At 43.7% G+C, this 20,001-nt stretch overlaps 5 non-coding genes across 5 annotated transcripts; all 5 read left to right on the top strand.

Annotated features, from left to right (window-relative positions):
- The first annotated feature begins 746 nt into the window (after nt 1–746).
- LOC138468630 (U6 spliceosomal RNA) lies at nt 747–850 on the top strand. Its single transcript, XR_011268379.1, has one exon. It is a non-coding gene; the product is annotated as a U6 spliceosomal RNA (small nuclear RNA).
- Nucleotides 851–5,436: 4,586 nt separating this feature from the next.
- LOC138468628 (U6 spliceosomal RNA) lies at nt 5,437–5,540 on the top strand. The gene has a single exon (XR_011268378.1). It is a non-coding gene; the product is annotated as a U6 spliceosomal RNA (small nuclear RNA).
- A 4,582-nt stretch (nt 5,541–10,122) lies between these two features.
- LOC138468627 (U6 spliceosomal RNA) lies at nt 10,123–10,226 on the top strand. Its single transcript, XR_011268377.1, has one exon. It is a non-coding gene; the product is annotated as a U6 spliceosomal RNA (small nuclear RNA).
- A 4,580-nt stretch (nt 10,227–14,806) lies between these two features.
- On the top strand, nt 14,807–14,910 carry LOC138468626 (U6 spliceosomal RNA). The gene has a single exon (XR_011268376.1). It is a non-coding gene; the product is annotated as a U6 spliceosomal RNA (small nuclear RNA).
- A 4,578-nt stretch (nt 14,911–19,488) lies between these two features.
- Nucleotides 19,489–19,595, top strand: LOC138468669 (U6 spliceosomal RNA). The gene has a single exon (XR_011268409.1). It is a non-coding gene; the product is annotated as a U6 spliceosomal RNA (small nuclear RNA).
- The last annotated feature ends 406 nt before the right edge of the window (nt 19,596–20,001 follow it).

The following is a 20,001-nucleotide window of genomic DNA, read 5'->3' as shown; positions in this document are numbered from 1 at the left end:
GGGTAATACTCACGAGGGTCACTCTTTACCATGCGCCTCCCTGCAGTCCTGACCCTCAAATGTAAGTGGCAGAGCCCTGCAGCGGAATATATGCTTTAAACATTTACTTATAGTATCAAACGCCCTCAGTTATAACCCAAAAAAAAGTTAGTACCACGAGCCTCACAAGTTGAAAAAATTACTTCACTTTGATCTAATACCTGGTGTAAGAGATTTACTGTGCGTATATAATGACACTAGACCGCTGGAAAATGGGTGAGGGGATAGGCATCCTAAGCATGTCATCCAGATGAAAATTGAAATCAGTCATAGAATACATATGTTGCCTGCAGGCATCGAACTGGCACCCTCTGGCGGTGGCACCATATACAGCTGATTATTCATGAAGAGGTAACTGACCCACAAACACATGATCACAAGCACAGAGTCTTTTTTCTGGCCTATCAGACCTTTGGGCTGCTTTCAGGCATACATCACTAAGCCATTGTGATGCGTCTTCTCTCTTTCTATGCAACCTGGACCATGACCCTTTGCACCTCTGAATGTTATAGTCCGACAAACAAATCAGTTATTTTGGATTAAAAGAGCAGTGAAGAAACCTGGATCATTGTTTTTTTACCCTCATATTCATATCTCCTCCATAAATAATAGGTGTCTGGCCAAAGTTACACCATACCAAGTGGGCCTATGTTAAAAAGCCTGCACATTCTGGCGTCATAAATACTGTGTGGGGTGTCTTTAACTTTGTGCGCTTCGGCAGCACATGTACCAAATCGGAATGATACAAAGTAGATGAGCATGGCCCCTGCATAAGGATGACGTGCAAAATCGTGGAGTTCCGTACTTTTTATCACCTGCCAAGCGAGAATCATTCTTTACTTGTAAGTCTTATTGACCGAATAAACAGAACGCCATTCAATTCTATGTCTTGTGGCTCTAAAAAAGTAGTGTTTCAAAGGTATTTTTCTCTGATTATACCAAACTTAGTGCTATGACCTTGTCTCCTTCTTGTTGCACATTTTCTATGTAGCACATCGCACTGCATTGCTGGCTGGCTTTAGGCAGTGTTATCAAACATTCCTTAATGCTACCTCTCTAAATAGTTCTAGGCCTTAATCCTGAATAAAGCTTAGCAATGTCTTGTATACTTTGCTTTTAGGTGTGTGATTTTCTTATTGATTTAACTATCCTTCAAACACTGCCTTATCAATTGCCACTTTCAAAACGCGCTTCAGGACTTAAAAGCTATGTGTAGCGCAGATGTCAGGCAGAGAGAGAGCATAGATACAATTAGGACATATGGGAACCCACGTGCTTGCATGGAAAAGCTTTCAGGACGTTTTCTAAATGGAAAAAGGCTCAGTGTCTGGTGTCTGAGCATGGAAGTGATCCTTCACACGCATAGATTCTTGGATCTTGGTTGGTTGAGGAGGGGGGAGCTAGAAGCCCTGAAGTCATGTCAGTCACTGGCTCCATTCCTGAAGTTACTGAGACCCCACAGCCTTCCTCCCTGTGTCACAGTTTATGTGCCAGGGCCTGGGCTCTGCTGCTGCTTTGGTATGCAGCCAAGCACTACAGGTTTAGTTACTCAGAGTTGCCAGTTAACCATCCCACCTCCATCTCTATGCATTTGTAACAATCTTGCTATTGTAGAGTAAGCACGTCTAGGGCAGAGAGAGAGAGAGAGAGAGAGAGAGAGAGAGAGAGATGGGGCTCTGCCTATGCAAATCATTTGCCATTGTCTTCTGGGGAGCCCACTTTTTCAGCCGCTCGAAGCCCTGTTTGACTGCCAGCCTGTTGGAGAAGACCCAGATTCAGCCCACCAGCCAGAAAGATGAGGTTAAGCCTTTATCCGGTGTACAATTTGCCACCTGTCCATGAGTTACTGAGGTCCATAAAAAGCTCAACTGCAGCTCTCATAGAGAGGTCATTGGCCAATCAGGGACGTGAAGGGCAGAGGGCTAGAGAGAAGGGTGCTCATTGCCCTGCCCAGGGACAGACACATCAGCCCTGCTCGCTACCAGCTGTCAGGTGTGGCTGTGTATTTCAAAATGTTGCTGCCCTCGATGGCAGGATTTCTTTCCTGCCTGAATCATAGCCAAAAAATATTCTTTGCTATGCAGGTGGGGGCTGTGCCGGACAGTTGCCATAGTATATAAATGTGATATTTGTCTCCTGAACATAAGCCAAAGCCCAACTCGACTCCATTAGAGCACACATGCAGGGAAATAGAAACCATTTCTTACTTTTAGGGGCCATCTGGTGAGCCTTGATGTTGAGGCTTTAGAATGCTGCCTAGTCTTGCACTGCCATAGAATCAGCCCTGTTCATGAATGTTCGCAGCATGTCCCACCCATATAATGAAGACTATATTGCAAACACTGAGATACACTGGACTAAACCTTAAAGCAATTAAACCAGAAGTCTGGAAAGATGTCAAATCGGATAGGGGTGCAAGATACAACCTCTAGTTTCACAGTCAGAGGAGGTTTACATTGCACCACTGGCTCCTGTACCTCTTGTGTAATCCTTCTACTGCCAGTTGAGGGACCCAAAGGTCTCCAAGGTGCCTTTCTTAAACAGGTGCTCTGATAATGTTTGCTGTACCTGATGTGGTAGCATACATGTGAAACCAACTTTTCCTGTTTCTAGGAGCTACCTCTGAAGTCTAACAGAAGGCTGGTTGCAGGGTTCATAACAGTGTTTTGATGCTAGCAAACTGCCCTCTCTGCTACCTAGTCACTGCCTATTGCAGGTGAACATATTTATGTGCTTCTCTTGATGAGTGCTTTGTGCTAGAGTGCCCTCACCCATGCCATTAATGTGGACAGCGGCCCATTAATGTAAATGGATGCATTGAATAGTCAGTTATATTAATTGCGTCAAATGAACCATGTAGTACATTAGACAAAGGCTTTATTGTGGTCACATTTTGTTTTTGTCCAGCTATAATTCTTACTACACAGGTTACTTAGAAGTGTACTTATCCCTCTGTCTTGCATATTGCTATAGGTCTCACCCTAGGGGAGACATCAATATTTTTTCCAACGCATGGTGTAGGGATCACCTTTATCCAAACCAAAGGATGTTTCAAATGTCAGGGAGAGATTTACCCTCCAGTCAGAAAAGTAAACCAGCAGTGTACAGACTTCTGTGGTAAGCTAAGGTGGACTGGCTCGAGGATCATGATGGGGAAATGGGCCAGGTGCATTCGGATCAGATTTGGCCTATCTACAACAGACTGTCCTTGGAAAGACGCAAAAGGGTCAATCAGTTCACTTCTCTCTATGTCTTACCATCCATTCTCCTTTCTCTATCTGGGATGGCATATATTACCAAACTAACCTGTTGGCCTCGCTGGGCCGCTGATTTCACTTTTAACAGTCTTCTGTTCATTCATTGGGCCTTTACGAGTTTGGTGGTAATTCTTGAGGGATTACTGCCAAATTCTTTTACAGTTACCACCGCTCGGTCCCTCAAACTTATGGCAGGATTTTAAGTGAGTTAACAGTTGTGTTACTCCCCATTTGGCATCCACAGGTCTACATCGGCATTTTGTCACATTTAGCACATATGGTAATTCCACTACTGTAAATCGAGCAGTTTATGACCTTTAAATGGAGGGCTTACCTCCAGCAATATGCTGGAGGTCAGTCCTCCAATTAGATGCCAAACCTATAATATGGCATTGTGGTAAATCAATTCCCGGTCAGAAATGTGGCAGCATGAGAATTACTGCCACTTTTCTATGGCACAGCTAAACTCATATTTAGAACTATTGGGCCTTATTATGAGTTTGGCAGTCATTCCAGAGAAATTACCACCAATCTCGGTTACCATTATCTCCATGCGGGTCCGTAAATTTATTGCAGGATTATCAGTTGGTAGCAGGGCTGTTAGACCCCGTTTTCCATTGGACTCCATGGGGACTTATTTGGTTTACTGCGAGCGGTAATTCCGCCACAGTAAATCTGATGATTTTTTTATCTTGAAGTGAGAGATTTACCTCCAGAGTGTTTTTGGAGGTAAATCCTTCACTTCGCGTCAAACCTATAACTCGGCGGTGCGGTAATGGAAAATAGTGGCTTGGAACTGAAATACTGCCACTTTTTTACAGCAGCGCCAAAGGGTTGATGAGGCCTTTTTTTTCCTACCTCCCTGGGTTCCAAATGCCTTCCAAAGGCTTTGTCAGGAGTAAACCTGTGACAGTCCCTGTCTCAGATAGCTATGCTAAGACTGACTCCCTGCGCGGGAGAATGTTTGTGAACAGTGACGGGGCAACACTGCACCAGGAGGGATGGGGCACAGGGCACTCCCTACAACAGAAGCCCCCTGTCATAGGTGGCACTTGGCCTCTTACCTGGACCAGTAAAGGAATCGTCAGATGTGTCTTCTCTCATCAGCTGCCAATAATTGTATCACCCTCTCTCCCTGCTCTCACTTAAGTAATACCCTTCATTGCCATAGGTCTCCCCCTTTCTGGATCACCACATCCAGCTACGGGAACAACCAAATTTACATTATTGCCTTCCTTACTTTTTTTTTAATGTTTAATTATTTTTATTAGAATGATAATACAATAGAATTTAAGAAAAACTTAAAATCATAAACATTCTTTTTATTCCTTTTTAACGGGAGCATCAGAATCTCCAGGCCGTTACCATGGGAATTATGTCATATATACTATTCGGGGTAATACTCACGAGGGTCACTCTTTACCATGCGCCTCCCTGCAGTCCTGACCCTCAAATGTAAGTGGCAGAGCCCTGCAGCGGAATATATGCTTTAAACATTTACTTATAGTATCAAACGCCCTCAGTTATAACCCAAAAAAAAGTTAGTACCACGAGCCTCACAAGTTGAAAAAATTACTTCACTTTGATCTAATACCTGGTGTAAGAGATTTACTGTGCGTATATAATGACACTAGACCGCTGGAAAATGGGTGAGGGGATAGGCATCCTAAGCATGTCATCCAGATGAAAATTGAAATCAGTCATAGAATACATATGTTGCCTGCAGGCATCGAACTGGCACCCTCTGGCGGTGGCACCATATACAGCTGATTATTCATGAAGAGGTAACTGACCCACAAACACATGATCACAAGCACAGAGTCTTTTTTCTGGCCTATCAGACCTTTGGGCTGCTTTCAGGCATACATCACTAAGCCATTGTGATGCGTCTTCTCTCTTTCTATGCAACCTGGACCATGACCCTTTGCACCTCTGAATGTTATAGTCCGACAAACAAATCAGTTATTTTGGATTAAAAGAGCAGTGAAGAAACCTGGATCATTGTTTTTTTACCCTCATATTCATATCTCCTCCATAAATAATAGGTGTCTGGCCAAAGTTACACCATACCAAGTGGGCCTATGTTAAAAAGCCTGCACATTCTGGCGTCATAAATACTGTGTGGGGTGTCTTTAACTTTGTGCGCTTCGGCAGCACATGTACCAAATCGGAATGATACAAAGTAGATGAGCATGGCCCCTGCATAAGGATGACGTGCAAAATCGTGGAGTTCCGTACTTTTTATCACCTGCCAAGCGAGAATCATTCTTTACTTGTAAGTCTTATTGACCGAATAAACAGAACGCCATTCAATTCTATGTCTTGTGGCTCTAAAAAAGTAGTGTTTCAAAGGTATTTTTCTCTGATTATACCAAACTTAGTGCTATGGCCTTGTCTCCTTCTTGTTGCACATTTTCTATGTAGCACATCGCACTGCATTGCTGGCTGGCTTTAGGCAGTGTTATCAAACATTCCTTAATGCTACCTCTTTAAATAGTTCTAGGCCTTAATCCTGAATAAAGCTTAGCAATGTCTTGTATACTTTGCTTTTAGGTGTGTGATTTTCTTATTGATTTAACTATCCTTCAAACACTGCCTTATCAATTGCCACTTTCAAAACGCGCTTCAGGACTTAAAAGCTATGTGTAGCGCAGATGTCAGGCAGAGAGAGAGCATAGATACAATTAGGACATATGGGAACCCACATGCTTGCATGGAAAAGCTTTCAGGACGTTTTCTAAATGGAAAAAGGCTCAGTGTCTGGTGTCTGAGCATGGAAGTGATCCTTCACACGCATAGATTCTTGGATCTTGGTTGGTTGAGGAGGGGGGAGCTAGAAGCCCTGAAGTCATGTCAGTCACTGGCTCCATTCCTGAAGTTACTGAGACCCCACAGCCTTCCTCCCTGTGTCACAGTTTATGTGCCAGGGCCTGGGCTCTGCTGCTGCTTTGGTATGCAGCCAAGCACTACAGGTTTAGTTACTCAGAGTTGCCAGTTAACCATCCCACCTCCATCTCTATGCATTTGTAACAATCTTGCTATTGTAGAGTAAGCACGTCTAGGGCAGAGAGAGAGAGAGAGAGAGAGAGAGAGAGAGATGGGGCTCTGCCTATGCAAATCATTTGCCATTGTCTTCTGGGGAGCCCACTTTTTCAGCAGCTCGAAGCCCTGTTTGACTGCCAGCCTGTTGGAAAAGACCCAGATTCAGCCCACCAGCCAGAAAGATGAGGTTAAGCCTTTATCCGGTGTACAATTTGCCACCTGTCCATGAGTTACTGAGGTCCATAAAAAGCTCAACTGCAGCTCTCATAGAGAGGTCATTGGCCGATCAGGGACGTGAAGGACAGAGGGCTAGAGAGAAGGGTGCTCATTGCCCTGCCCAGGGACAGACACATCAGCCCTGCTCGCTACCAGCTGTCAGGTGTGGCTGTGTATTTCAAAATGTTGCTGCCCTCGATGGCAGGATTTCTTTCCTGCCTGAATCATAGCCAAAAAATATTCTTTGCTATGCAGGTGGGGGCTGTGCCGGACAGTTGCCATAGTATATAAATGTGATATTTGTCTCCTGAACATAAGCCAAAGCCCAACTCGACTCCATTAGAGCACACATGCAGGGAAATAGAAACCATTTCTTACTTTTAGGGGCCATCTGGTGAGCCTTGATGTTGAGGCTTTAGAATGCTGCCTAGTCTTGCACTGCCATAGAATCAGCCCTGTTCATGAATGTTCACAGCATGTCCCACCCATATAATGAAGACTATATTGCAAACACTGAGATACACTGGACTAAACCTTAAAGCAATTAAACCAGAAGTCTGGAAAGATGTCAAATCGGATAGGGGTGCAAGATACAACCTCTAGTTTCACAGTCAGAGGAGGTTTACATTGCACCACTGGCTCCTGTACCTCTTGTGTAATCCTTCTACTGCCAGTTGAGGGACCCAAAGGTCTCCAAGGTGCCTTTCTTAAACAGGTGCTCTGATAATGTTTGCTGTACCTGATGTGGTAGCATACATGTGAAACCAACTTTTCCTGTTTCTAGGAGCTACCTCTGAAGTCTAACAGAAGGCTGGTTGCAGGGTTCATAACAGTGTTTTGATGCTAGCAAACTGCCCTCTCTGCTACCTAGTCACTGCCTATTGCAGGTGAACATATTTATGTGCTTCTCTTGATGAGTGCTTTGTGCTAGAGTGCCCTCACCCATGCCATTAATGTGGACAGCGGCCCATTAATGTAAATGGATGCATTGAATAGTCAGTTATATTAATTGCGTCAAATGAACCATGTAGTACATTAGACAAAGGCTTTATTGTGGTCACATTTTGTTTTTGTCCAGCTATAATTCTTACTACACAGGTTACTTAGAAGTGTACTTATCCCTCTGTCTTGCACATTGCTATAGGTCTCACCCTAGGGGAGACATCAATATTTTTTCCAACGCATGGTGTAGGGATCACCTTTATCCAAACCAAAGGATGTTTCAAATGTCAGGGAGAGATTTACCCTCCAGTCAGAAAAGTAAACCAGCAGTGTACAGACTTCTGTGGTAAGCTAAGGTGGACTGGCTCGAGGATCATGATGGGGAAATGGGCCAGGTGCATTCGGATCAGATTTGGCCTATCTACAACAGACTGTCCTTGGAAAGACGCAAAAGGGTCAATCAGTTCACTTCTCTCTATGTCTTACCATCCATTCTCCTTTCTCTATCTGGGATGGCATATATTACCAAACTAACCTGTTGGCCTCGCTGGGCTGCTGATTTCACTTTTAACAGTCTTCTGTTCATTCGTTGGGCCTTTACGAGTTTGGTGGTAATTCTTGAGGGATTACTGCCAAATTCTTTTACAGTTACCACCGCTCGGTCCCTCAAACTTATGGCAGGATTTTAAGTGAGTTAACAGTTGTGTTACTCCCCATTTGGCATCCACAGGTCTACATCGGCATTTTGTCACATTTAGCACATATGGTAATTCCACTACTGTAAATCGAGCAGTTTATGACCTTTAAATGGAGGGCTTACCTCCAGCAATATGCTGGAGGTCAGTCCTCCAATTAGATGCCAAACCTATAATATGGCATTGTGGTAAATCAATTCCCGGTCAGAAATGTGGCAGCATGAGAATTACTGCCACTTTTCTATGGCACAGCTAAACTCATATTTAGAACTATTGGGCCTTATTATGAGTTTGGCAGTCATTCCAGAGAAATTACCACCAATCTCGGTTACCATTATCTCCATGCGGGTCCGTAAATTTATTGCAGGATTATCAGTTGGTAGCAGGGCTGTTAGACCCCGTTTTCCATTGGACTCCATGGGGACTTATTTGGTTTACTGCGAGCGGTAATTCCGCCACAGTAAATCTGATGATTTTTTTATCTTGAAGTGAGAGATTTACCTCCAGAGTGTTTTTGGAGGTAAATCCTTCACTTCGCGTCAAACCTATAACTCGGCGGTGCGGTAATGGAAAATAGTGGCTTGGAACTGAAATACTGCCACTTTTTTACAGCAGCGCCAAAGGGTTGATGAGGCCTTTTTTTTCCTACCTCCCTGGGTTCCAAATGCCTTCCAAAGGCTTTGTCAGGAGTAAACCTGTGACAGTCCCTGTCTCAGATAGCTATGCTAAGACTGACTCCCTGCGCGGGAGAATGTTTGTGAACAGTGACGGGGCAACACTGCACCAGGAGGGATGGGGCACAGGGCACTCCCTACAACAGAAGCCCCCTGTCATAGGTGGCACTTGGCCTCTTACCTGGACCAGTAAAGGAATCGTCAGATGTGTCTTCTCTCATCAGCTGCCAATAATTGTATCACCCTCTCTCCCTGCTCTCACTTAAGTAATACCCTTCATTGCCATAGGTCTCCCCCTTTCTGGATCACCACATCCAGCTACGGGAACAACCAAATTTACATTATTGCCTTCCTTACTTTTTTTTTAATGTTTAATTATTTTTATTAGAATGATAATACAATAGAATTTAAGAAAAACTTAAAATCATAAACATTCTTTTTATTCCTTTTTAACGGGAGCATCAGAATCTCCAGGCCGTTACCATGGGAATTATGTCATATATACTATTCGGGGTAATACTCACGAGGGTCACTCTTTACCATGCGCCTCCCTGCAGTCCTGACCCTCAAATGTAAGTGGCAGAGCCCTGCAGCGGAATATATGCTTTAAACATTTACTTATAGTATCAAACGCCCTCAGTTATAACCCAAAAAAAAGTTAGTACCACGAGCCTCACAAGTTGAAAAAATTACTTCACTTTGATCTAATACCTGGTGTAAGAGATTTACTGTGCGTATATAATGACACTAGACCGCTGGAAAATGGGTGAGGGGATAGGCATCCTAAGCATGTCATCCAGATGAAAATTGAAATCAGTCATAGAATACATATGTTGCCTGCAGGCATCGAACTGGCACCCTCTGGCGGTGGCACCATATACAGCTGATTATTCATGAAGAGGTAACTGACCCACAAACACATGATCACAAGCACAGAGTCTTTTTTCTGGCCTATCAGACCTATGGGCTGCTTTCAGGCATACATCACTAAGCCATTGTGATGCGTCTTCTCTCTTTCTATGCAACCTGGACCATGACCCTTTGCACCTCTGAATGTTATAGTCCGACAAACAAATCAGTTATTTTGGATTAAAAGAGCAGTGAAGAAACCTGGATCATTGTTTTTTTACCCTCATATTCATATCTCCTCCATAAATAATAGGTGTCTGGCCAAAGTTACACCATACCAAGTGGGCCTATGTTAAAAAGCCTGCACATTCTGGCGTCATAAATACTGTGTGGGGTGTCTTTAACTTTGTGCGCTTCGGCAGCACATGTACCAAATCGGAATGATACAAAGTAGATGAGCATGGCCCCTGCATAAGGATGACGTGCAAAATCGTGGAGTTCCGTACTTTTTATCACCTGCCAAGCGAGAATCATTCTTTACTTGTAAGTCTTATTGACCGAATAAACAGAACGCCATTCAATTCTATGTCTTGTGGCTCTAAAAAAGTAGTGTTTCAAAGGTATTTTTCTCTGATTATACCAAACTTAGTGCTATGACCTTGTCTCCTTCTTGTTGCACATTTTCTATGTAGCACATCGCACTGCATTGCTGGCTGGCTTTAGGCAGTGTTATCAAACATTCCTTAATGCTACCTCTTTAAATAGTTCTAGGCCTTAATCCTGAATAAAGCTTAGCAATGTCTTGTATACTTTGCTTTTAGGTGTGTGATTTTCTTATTGATTTAACTATCCTTCAAACACTGCCTTATCAATTGCCACTTTCAAAACGCGCTTCAGGACTTAAAAGCTATGTGTAGCGCAGATGTCAGGCAGAGAGAGAGCATAGATACAATTAGGACATATGGGAACCCACGTGCTTGCATGGAAAAGCTTTCAGGACGTTTTCTAAATGGAAAAAGGCTCAGTGTCTGGTGTCTGAGCATGGAAGTGATCCTTCACACGCATAGATTCTTGGATCTTGGTTGGTTGAGGAGGGGGGAGCTAGAAGCCCTGAAGTCATGTCAGTCACTGGCTCCATTCCTGAAGTTACTGAGACCCCACAGCCTTCCTCCCTGTGTCACAGTTTATGTGCCAGGGCCTGGGCTCTGCTGCTGCTTTGGTATGCAGCCAAGCACTACAGGTTTAGTTACTCAGAGTTGCCAGTTAACCATCCCACCTCCATCTCTATGCATTTGTAACAATCTTGCTATTGTAGAGTAAGCACGTCTAGGGCAGAGAGAGAGAGAGAGAGAGAGAGAGAGAGATGGGGCTCTGCCTATGCAAATCATTTGCCATTGTCTTCTGGGGAGCCCACTTTTTCAGCCGCTCGAAGCCCTGTTTGACTGCCAGCCTGTTGGAGAAGACCCAGATTCAGCCCACCAGCCAGAAAGATGAGGTTAAGCCTTTATCCGGTGTACAATTTGCCACCTGTCCATGAGTTACTGAGGTCCATAAAAAGCTCAACTGCAGCTCTCATAGAGAGGTCATTGGCCAATCAGGGACGTGAAGGGCAGAGGGCTAGAGAGAAGGGTGCTCATTGCCCTGCCCAGGGACAGACACATCAGCCCTGCTCGCTACCAGCTGTCAGGTGTGGCTGTGTATTTCAAAATGTTGCTGCCCTCGATGGCAGGATTTCTTTCCTGCCTGAATCATAGCCAAAAAATATTCTTTGCTATGCAGGTGGGGGCTGTGCCGGACAGTTGCCATAGTATATAAATGTGATATTTGTCTCCTGAACATAAGCCAAAGCCCAACTCGACTCCATTAGAGCACACATGCAGGGAAATAGAAACCATTTCTTACTTTTAGGGGCCATCTGGTGAGCCTTGATGTTGAGGCTTTAGAATGCTGCCTAGTCTTGCACTGCCATAGAATCAGCCCTGTTCATGAATGTTCGCAGCATGTCCCACCCATATAATGAAGACTATATTGCAAACACTGAGATACACTGGACTAAACCTTAAAGCAATTAAACCAGAAGTCTGGAAAGATGTCAAATCGGATAGGGGTGCAAGATACAACCTCTAGTTTCACAGTCAGAGGAGGTTTACATTGCACCACTGGCTCCTGTACCTCTTGTGTAATCCTTCTACTGCCAGTTGAGGGACCCAAAGGTCTCCAAGGTGCCTTTCTTAAACAGGTGCTCTGATAATGTTTGCTGTACCTGATGTGGTAGCATACATGTGAAACCAACTTTTCCTGTTTCTAGGAGCTACCTCTGAAGTCTAACAGAAGGCTGGTTGCAGGGTTCATAACAGTGTTTTGATGCTAGCAAACTGCCCTCTCTGCTACCTAGTCACTGCCTATTGCAGGTGAACATATTTATGTGCTTCTCTTGATGAGTGCTTTGTGCTAGAGTGCCCTCACCCATGCCATTAATGTGGACAGCGGCCCATTAATGTAAATGGATGCATTGAATAGTCAGTTATATTAATTGCGTCAAATGAACCATGTAGTACATTAGACAAAGGCTTTATTGTGGTCACATTTTGTTTTTGTCCAGCTATAATTCTTACTACACAGGTTACTTAGAAGTGTACTTATCCCTCTGTCTTGCATATTGCTATAGGTCTCACCCTAGGGGAGACATCAATATTTTTTCCAACGCATGGTGTAGGGATCACCTTTATCCAAACCAAAGGATGTTTCAAATGTCAGGGAGAGATTTACCCTCCAGTCAGAAAAGTAAACCAGCAGTGTACAGACTTCTGTGGTAAGCTAAGGTGGACTGGCTCGAGGATCATGATGGGGAAATGGGCCAGGTGCATTCGGATCAGATTTGGCCTATCTACAACAGACTGTCCTTGGAAAGACGCAAAAGGGTCAATCAGTTCACTTCTCTCTATGTCTTACCATCCATTCTCCTTTCTCTATCTGGGATGGCATATATTACCAAACTAACCTGTTGGCCTCGCTGGGCCGCTGATTTCACTTTTAACAGTCTTCTGTTCATTCATTGGGCCTTTACGAGTTTGGTGGTAATTCTTGAGGGATTACTGCCAAATTCTTTTACAGTTACCACCGCTCGGTCCCTCAAACTTATGGCAGGATTTTAAGTGAGTTAACAGTTGTGTTACTCCCCATTTGGCATCCACAGGTCTACATCGGCATTTTGTCACATTTAGCACATATGGTAATTCCACTACTGTAAATCGAGCAGTTTATGACCTTTAAATGGAGGGCTTACCTCCAGCAATATGCTGGAGGTCAGTCCTCCAATTAGATGCCAAACCTATAATATGGCATTGTGGTAAATCAATTCCCGGTCAGAAATGTGGCAGCATGAGAATTACTGCCACTTTTCTATGGCACAGCTAAACTCATATTTAGAACTATTGGGCCTTATTATGAGTTTGGCAGTCATTCCAGAGAAATTACCACCAATCTCGGTTACCATTATCTCCATGCGGGTCCGTAAATTTATTGCAGGATTATCAGTTGGTAGCAGGGCTGTTAGACCCCGTTTTCCATTGGACTCCATGGGGACTTATTTGGTTTACTGCGAGCGGTAATTCCGCCACAGTAAATCTGATGATTTTTTTATCTTGAAGTGAGAGATTTACCTCCAGAGTGTTTTTGGAGGTAAATCCTTCACTTCGCGTCAAACCTATAACTCGGCGGTGCGGTAATGGAAAATAGTGGCTTGGAACTGAAATACTGCCACTTTTTTACAGCAGCGCCAAAGGGTTGATGAGGCCTTTTTTTTCCTACCTCCCTGGGTTCCAAATGCCTTCCAAAGGCTTTGTCAGGAGTAAACCTGTGACAGTCCCTGTCTCAGATAGCTATGCTAAGACTGACTCCCTGCGCGGGAGAATGTTTGTGAACAGTGACGGGGCAACACTGCACCAGGAGGGATGGGGCACAGGGCACTCCCTACAACAGAAGCCCCCTGTCATAGGTGGCACTTGGCCTCTTACCTGGACCAGTAAAGGAATCGTCAGATGTGTCTTCTCTCATCAGCTGCCAATAATTGTATCACCCTCTCTCCCTGCTCTCACTTAAGTAATACCCTTCATTGCCATAGGTCTCCCCCTTTCTGGATCACCACATCCAGCTACGGGAACAACCAAATTTACATTATTGCCTTCCTTACTTTTTTTTTAATGTTTAATTATTTTTATTAGAATGATAATACAATAGAATTTAAGAAAAACTTAAAATCATAAACATTCTTTTTATTCCTTTTTAACGGGAGCATCAGAATCTCCAGGCCGTTACCATGGGAATTATGTCATATATACTATTCGGGGTAATACTCACGAGGGTCACTCTTTACCATGCGCCTCCCTGCAGTCCTGACCCTCAAATGTAAGTGGCAGAGCCCTGCAGCGGAATATATGCTTTAAACATTTACTTATAGTATCAAACGCCCTCAGTTATAACCCAAAAAAAAGTTAGTACCACGAGCCTCACAAGTTGAAAAAATTACTTCACTTTGATCTAATACCTGGTGTAAGAGATTTACTGTGCGTATATAATGACACTAGACCGCTGGAAAATGGGTGAGGGGATAGGCATCCTAAGCATGTCATCCAGATGAAAATTGAAATCAGTCATAGAATACATATGTTGCCTGCAGGCATCGAACTGGCACCCTCTGGCGGTGGCACCATATACAGCTGATTATTCATGAAGAGGTAACTGACCCACAAACACATGATCACAAGCACAGAGTCTTTTTTCTGGCCTATCAGACCTTTGGGCTGCTTTCAGGCATACATCACTAAGCCATTGTGATGCGTCTTCTCTCTTTCTATGCAACCTGGACCATGACCCTTTGCACCTCTGAATGTTATAGTCCGACAAACAAATCAGTTATTTTGGATTAAAAGAGCAGTGAAGAAACCTGGATCATTGTTTTTTTACCCTCATATTCATATCTCCTCCATAAATAATAGGTGTCTGGCCAAAGTTACACCATACCAAGTGGGCCTATGTTAAAAAGCCTGCACATTCTGGCGTCATAAATACTGTGTGGGGTGTCTTTAACTTTGTGCGCTTCGGCAGCACATGTACCAAATCGGAATGATACAAAGTAGATGAGCATGGCCCCTGCATAAGGATGACGTGCAAAATCGTGGAGTTCCGTACTTTTTATCACCTGCCAAGCGAGAATCATTCTTTACTTGTAAGTCTTATTGACCGAATAAACAGAACGCCATTCAATTCTATGTCTTGTGGCTCTAAAAAAGTAGTGTTTCAAAGGTATTTTTCTCTGATTATACCAAACTTAGTGCTATGGCCTTGTCTCCTTCTTGTTGCACATTTTCTATGTAGCACATCGCACTGCATTGCTGGCTGGCTTTAGGCAGTGTTATCAAACATTCCTTAATGCTACCTCTTTAAATAGTTCTAAGCCTTAATCCTGAATAAAGCTTAGCAATGTCTTGTATACTTTGCTTTTAGGTGTGTGATTTTCTTATTGATTTAACTATCCTTCAAACACTGCCTTATCAATTGCCACTTTCAAAACGCGCTTCAGGACTTAAAAGCTATGTGTAGCGCAGATGTCAGGCAGAGAGAGAGCATAGATACAATTAGGACATATGGGAACCCACATGCTTGCATGGAAAAGCTTTCAGGACGTTTTCTAAATGGAAAAAGGCTCAGTGTCTGGTGTCTGAGCATGGAAGTGATCCTTCACACGCATAGATTCTTGGATCTTGGTTGGTTGAGGAGGGGGGAGCTAGAAGCCCTGAAGTCATGTCAGTCACTGGCTCCATTCCTGAAGTTACTGAGACCCCACAGCCTTCCTCCCTGTGTCACAGTTTATGTGCCAGGGCCTGGGCTCTGCTGCTGCTTTGGTATGCAGCCAAGCACTACAGGTTTAGTTACTCAGAGTTGCCAGTTAACCATCCCACCTCCATCTCTATGCATTTGTAACAATCTTGCTATTGTAGAGTAAGCACGTCTAGGGCAGAGAGAGAGAGAGAGAGAGAGAGAGAGAGATGGGGCTCTGCCTATGCAAATCATTTGCCATTGTCTTCTGGGGAGCCCACTTTTTCAGCAGCTCGAAGCCCTGTTTGACTGCCAGCCTGTTGGAAAAGACCCAGATTCAGCCCACCAGCCAGAAAGATGAGGTTAAGCCTTTATCCGGTGTACAATTTGCCACCTGTCCATGAGTTACTGAGGTCCATAAAAAGCTCAACTGCAGCTCTCATAGAGAGGTCATTGGCCGATCAGGGACGTGAAGGACAGAGGGCTAGAGAGAAGGGTGCTCATTGCCCTGCCCAGGGACAGACACATCAGCCCTGCTCGCTACCAGCTGTCAGGTGTGGCTGTGTATTTCAAAATGTTGCTGCCCTCGATGGCAGGATTTCTTTCCTGCCTGAATCATAGCCAAAAAATATTCTTTGCTATGCAGGTGGGGGCTGTGCCGGACAGTTGCCATAGTATATAAATGTGATATTTGTCTCCTGAACATAAGCCAAAGCCCAACTCGACTCCATTAGAGCACACATGCAGGGAAATAGAAACCATTTCTTACTTTTAGGGGCCATCTGGTGAGCCTTGATGTTGAGGCTTTAGAATGCTGCCTAGTCTTGCACTGCCATAGAATCAGCCCTGTTCATGAATGTTCACAGCATGTCCCACCCATATAATGAAGACTATATTGCAAACACTGAGATACACTGGACTAAACCTTAAAGCAATTAAACCAGAAGTCTGGAAAGATGTCAAATCGGATAGGGGTGCAAGATACAACCTCTAGTTTCACAGTCAGAGGAGGTTTACATTGCACCACTGGCTCCTGTACCTCTTGTGTAATCCTTCTACTGCCAGTTGAGGGACCCAAAGGTCTCCAAGGTGCCTTTCTTAAACAGGTGCTCTGATAATGTTTGCTGTACCTGATGTGGTAGCATACATGTGAAACCAACTTTTCCTGTTTCTAGGAGCTACCTCTGAAGTCTAACAGAAGGCTGGTTGCAGGGTTCATAACAGTGTTTTGATGCTAGCAAACTGCCCTCTCTGCTACCTAGTCACTGCCTATTGCAGGTGAACATATTTATGTGCTTCTCTTGATGAGTGCTTTGTGCTAGAGTGCCCTCACCCATGCCATTAATGTGGACAGCGGCCCATTAATGTAAATGGATGCATTGAATAGTCAGTTATATTAATTGCGTCAAATGAACCATGTAGTACATTAGACAAAGGCTTTATTGTGGTCACATTTTGTTTTTGTCCAGCTATAATTCTTACTACACAGGTTACTTAGAAGTGTACTTATCCCTCTGTCTTGCACATTGCTATAGGTCTCACCCTAGGGGAGACATCAATATTTTTTCCAACGCATGGTGTAGGGATCACCTTTATCCAAACCAAAGGATGTTTCAAATGTCAGGGAGAGATTTACCCTCCAGTCAGAAAAGTAAACCAGCAGTGTACAGACTTCTGTGGTAAGCTAAGGTGGACTGGCTCGAGGATCATGATGGGGAAATGGGCCAGGTGCATTCGGATCAGATTTGGCCTATCTACAACAGACTGTCCTTGGAAAGACGCAAAAGGGTCAATCAGTTCACTTCTCTCTGTCTTACCATCCATTCTCCTTTCTCTATCTGGGATGGCATATATTACCAAACTAACCTGTTGGCCTCGCTGGGCTGCTGATTTCACTTTTAACAGTCTTCTGTTCATTCGTTGGGCCTTTACGAGTTTGGTGGTAATTCTTGAGGGATTACTGCCAAATTCTTTTACAGTTACCACCGCTCGGTCCCTCAAACTTATGGCAGGATTTTAAGTGAGTTAACAGTTGTGTTACTCCCCATTTGGCATCCACAGGTCTACATCGGCATTTTGTCACATTTAGCACATATGGTAATTCCACTACTGTAAATCGAGCAGTTTATGACCTTTAAATGGAGGGCTTACCTCCAGCAATATGCTGGAGGTCAGTCCTCCAATTAGATGCCAAACCTATAATATGGCATTGTGGTAAATCAATTCCCGGTCAGAAATGTGGCAGCATGAGAATTACTGCCACTTTTCTATGGCACAGCTAAACTCATATTTAGAACTATTGGGCCTTATTATGAGTTTGGCAGTCATTCCAGAGAAATTACCACCAATCTCGGTTACCATTATCTCCATGCGGGTCCGTAAATTTATTGCAGGATTATCAGTTGGTAGCAGGGCTGTTAGACCCCGTTTTCCATTGGACTCCATGGGGACTTATTTGGTTTACTGCGAGCGGTAATTCCGCCACAGTAAATCTGATGATTTTTTTATCTTGAAGTGAGAGATTTACCTCCAGAGTGTTTTTGGAGGTAAATCCTTCACTTCGCGTCAAACCTATAACTCGGCGGTGCGGTAATGGAAAATAGTGGCTTGGAACTGAAATACTGCCACTTTTTTACAGCAGCGCCAAAGGGTTGATGAGGCCTTTTTTTTCCTACCTCCCTGGGTTCCAAATGCCTTCCAAAGGCTTTGTCAGGAGTAAACCTGTGACAGTCCCTGTCTCAGATAGCTATGCTAAGACTGACTCCCTGCGCGGGAGAATGTTTGTGAACAGTGACGGGGCAACACTGCACCAGGAGGGATGGGGCACAGGGCACTCCCTACAACAGAAGCCCCCTGTCATAGGTGGCACTTGGCCTCTTACCTGGACCAGTAAAGGAATCGTCAGATGTGTCTTCTCTCATCAGCTGCCAATAATTGTATCACCCTCTCTCCCTGCTCTCACTTAAGTAATACCCTTCATTGCCATAGGTCTCCCCCTTTCTGGATCACCACATCCAGCTACGGGAACAACCAAATTTACATTATTGCCTTCCTTACTTTTTTTTTAATGTTTAATTATTTTTATTAGAATGATAATACAATAGAATTTAAGAAAAACTTAAAATCATAAACATTCTTTTTATTCCTTTTTAACGGGAGCATCAGAATCTCCAGGCCGTTACCATGGGAATTATGTCATATATACTATTCGGGGTAATACTCACGAGGGTCACTCTTTACCATGCGCCTCCCTGCAGTCCTGACCCTCAAATGTAAGTGGCAGAGCCCTGCAGCGGAATATATGCTTTAAACATTTACTTATAGTATCAAACGCCCTCAGTTATAACCCAAAAAAAAGTTAGTACCACGAGCCTCACAAGTTGAAAAAATTACTTCACTTTGATCTAATACCTGGTGTAAGAGATTTACTGTGCGTATATAATGACACTAGACCGCTGGAAAATGGGTGAGGGGATAGGCATCCTAAGCATGTCATCCAGATGAAAATTGAAATCAGTCATAGAATACATATGTTGCCTGCAGGCATCGAACTGGCACCCTCTGGCGGTGGCACCATATACAGCTGATTATTCATGAAGAGGTAACTGACCCACAAACACATGATCACAAGCACAGAGTCTTTTTTCTGGCCTATCAGACCTATGGGCTGCTTTCAGGCATACATCACTAAGCCATTGTGATGCGTCTTCTCTCTTTCTATGCAACCTGGACCATGACCCTTTGCACCTCTGAATGTTATAGTCCGACAAACAAATCAGTTATTTTGGATTAAAAGAGCAGTGAAGAAACCTGGATCATTGTTTTTTTACCCTCATATTCATATCTCCTCCATAAATAATAGGTGTCTGGCCAAAGTTACACCATACCAAGTGGGCCTATGTTAAAAAGCCTGCACATTCTGGCGTCATAAATACTGTGTGGGGTGTCTTTAACTTTGTGCGCTTCGGCAGCACATGTACCAAATCGGAATGATACAAAGTAGATGAGCATGGCCCCTGCATAAGTCCGTACTTTTTATCACCTGCCAAGCGAGAATCATTCTTTACTTGTAAGTCTTATTGACCGAATAAACAGAACGCCATTCAATTCTATGTCTTGTGGCTCTAAAAAAGTAGTGTTTCAAAGGTATTTTTCTCTGATTATACCAAACTTAGTGCTATGGCCTTGTCTCCTTCTTGTTGCCCATTTTCTATGTAGCACATCGCACTGCATTGCTGGCTGGCTTTAGGCAGTGTTATCAAACATTCCTTAATGCTACCTCTTTAAATAGTTCTAGGCCTTAATCCTGAATAAAGCTTAGCAATGTCTTGTATACTTTGCTTTTAGGTGTGTGATTTTCTTATTGATTTAACTATCCTTCAAACACTGCCTTATCAATTGCCACTTTCAAAACGCGCTTCAGGACTTAAAAGCTATGTGTAGCGCAGATGTCAGGCAGAGAGAGAGCAT

Source organism: Ambystoma mexicanum, chromosome 4q (genome assembly GCF_040938575.1).
Source record: "Ambystoma mexicanum isolate Mex_15411 chromosome 4q, UKY_AmexF1_1, whole genome shotgun sequence".
Lineage (NCBI taxonomy): Eukaryota > Metazoa > Chordata > Amphibia > Caudata > Ambystomatidae > Ambystoma > Ambystoma mexicanum.
This window is presented reverse-complemented; position numbering and strand designations above follow the sequence as displayed.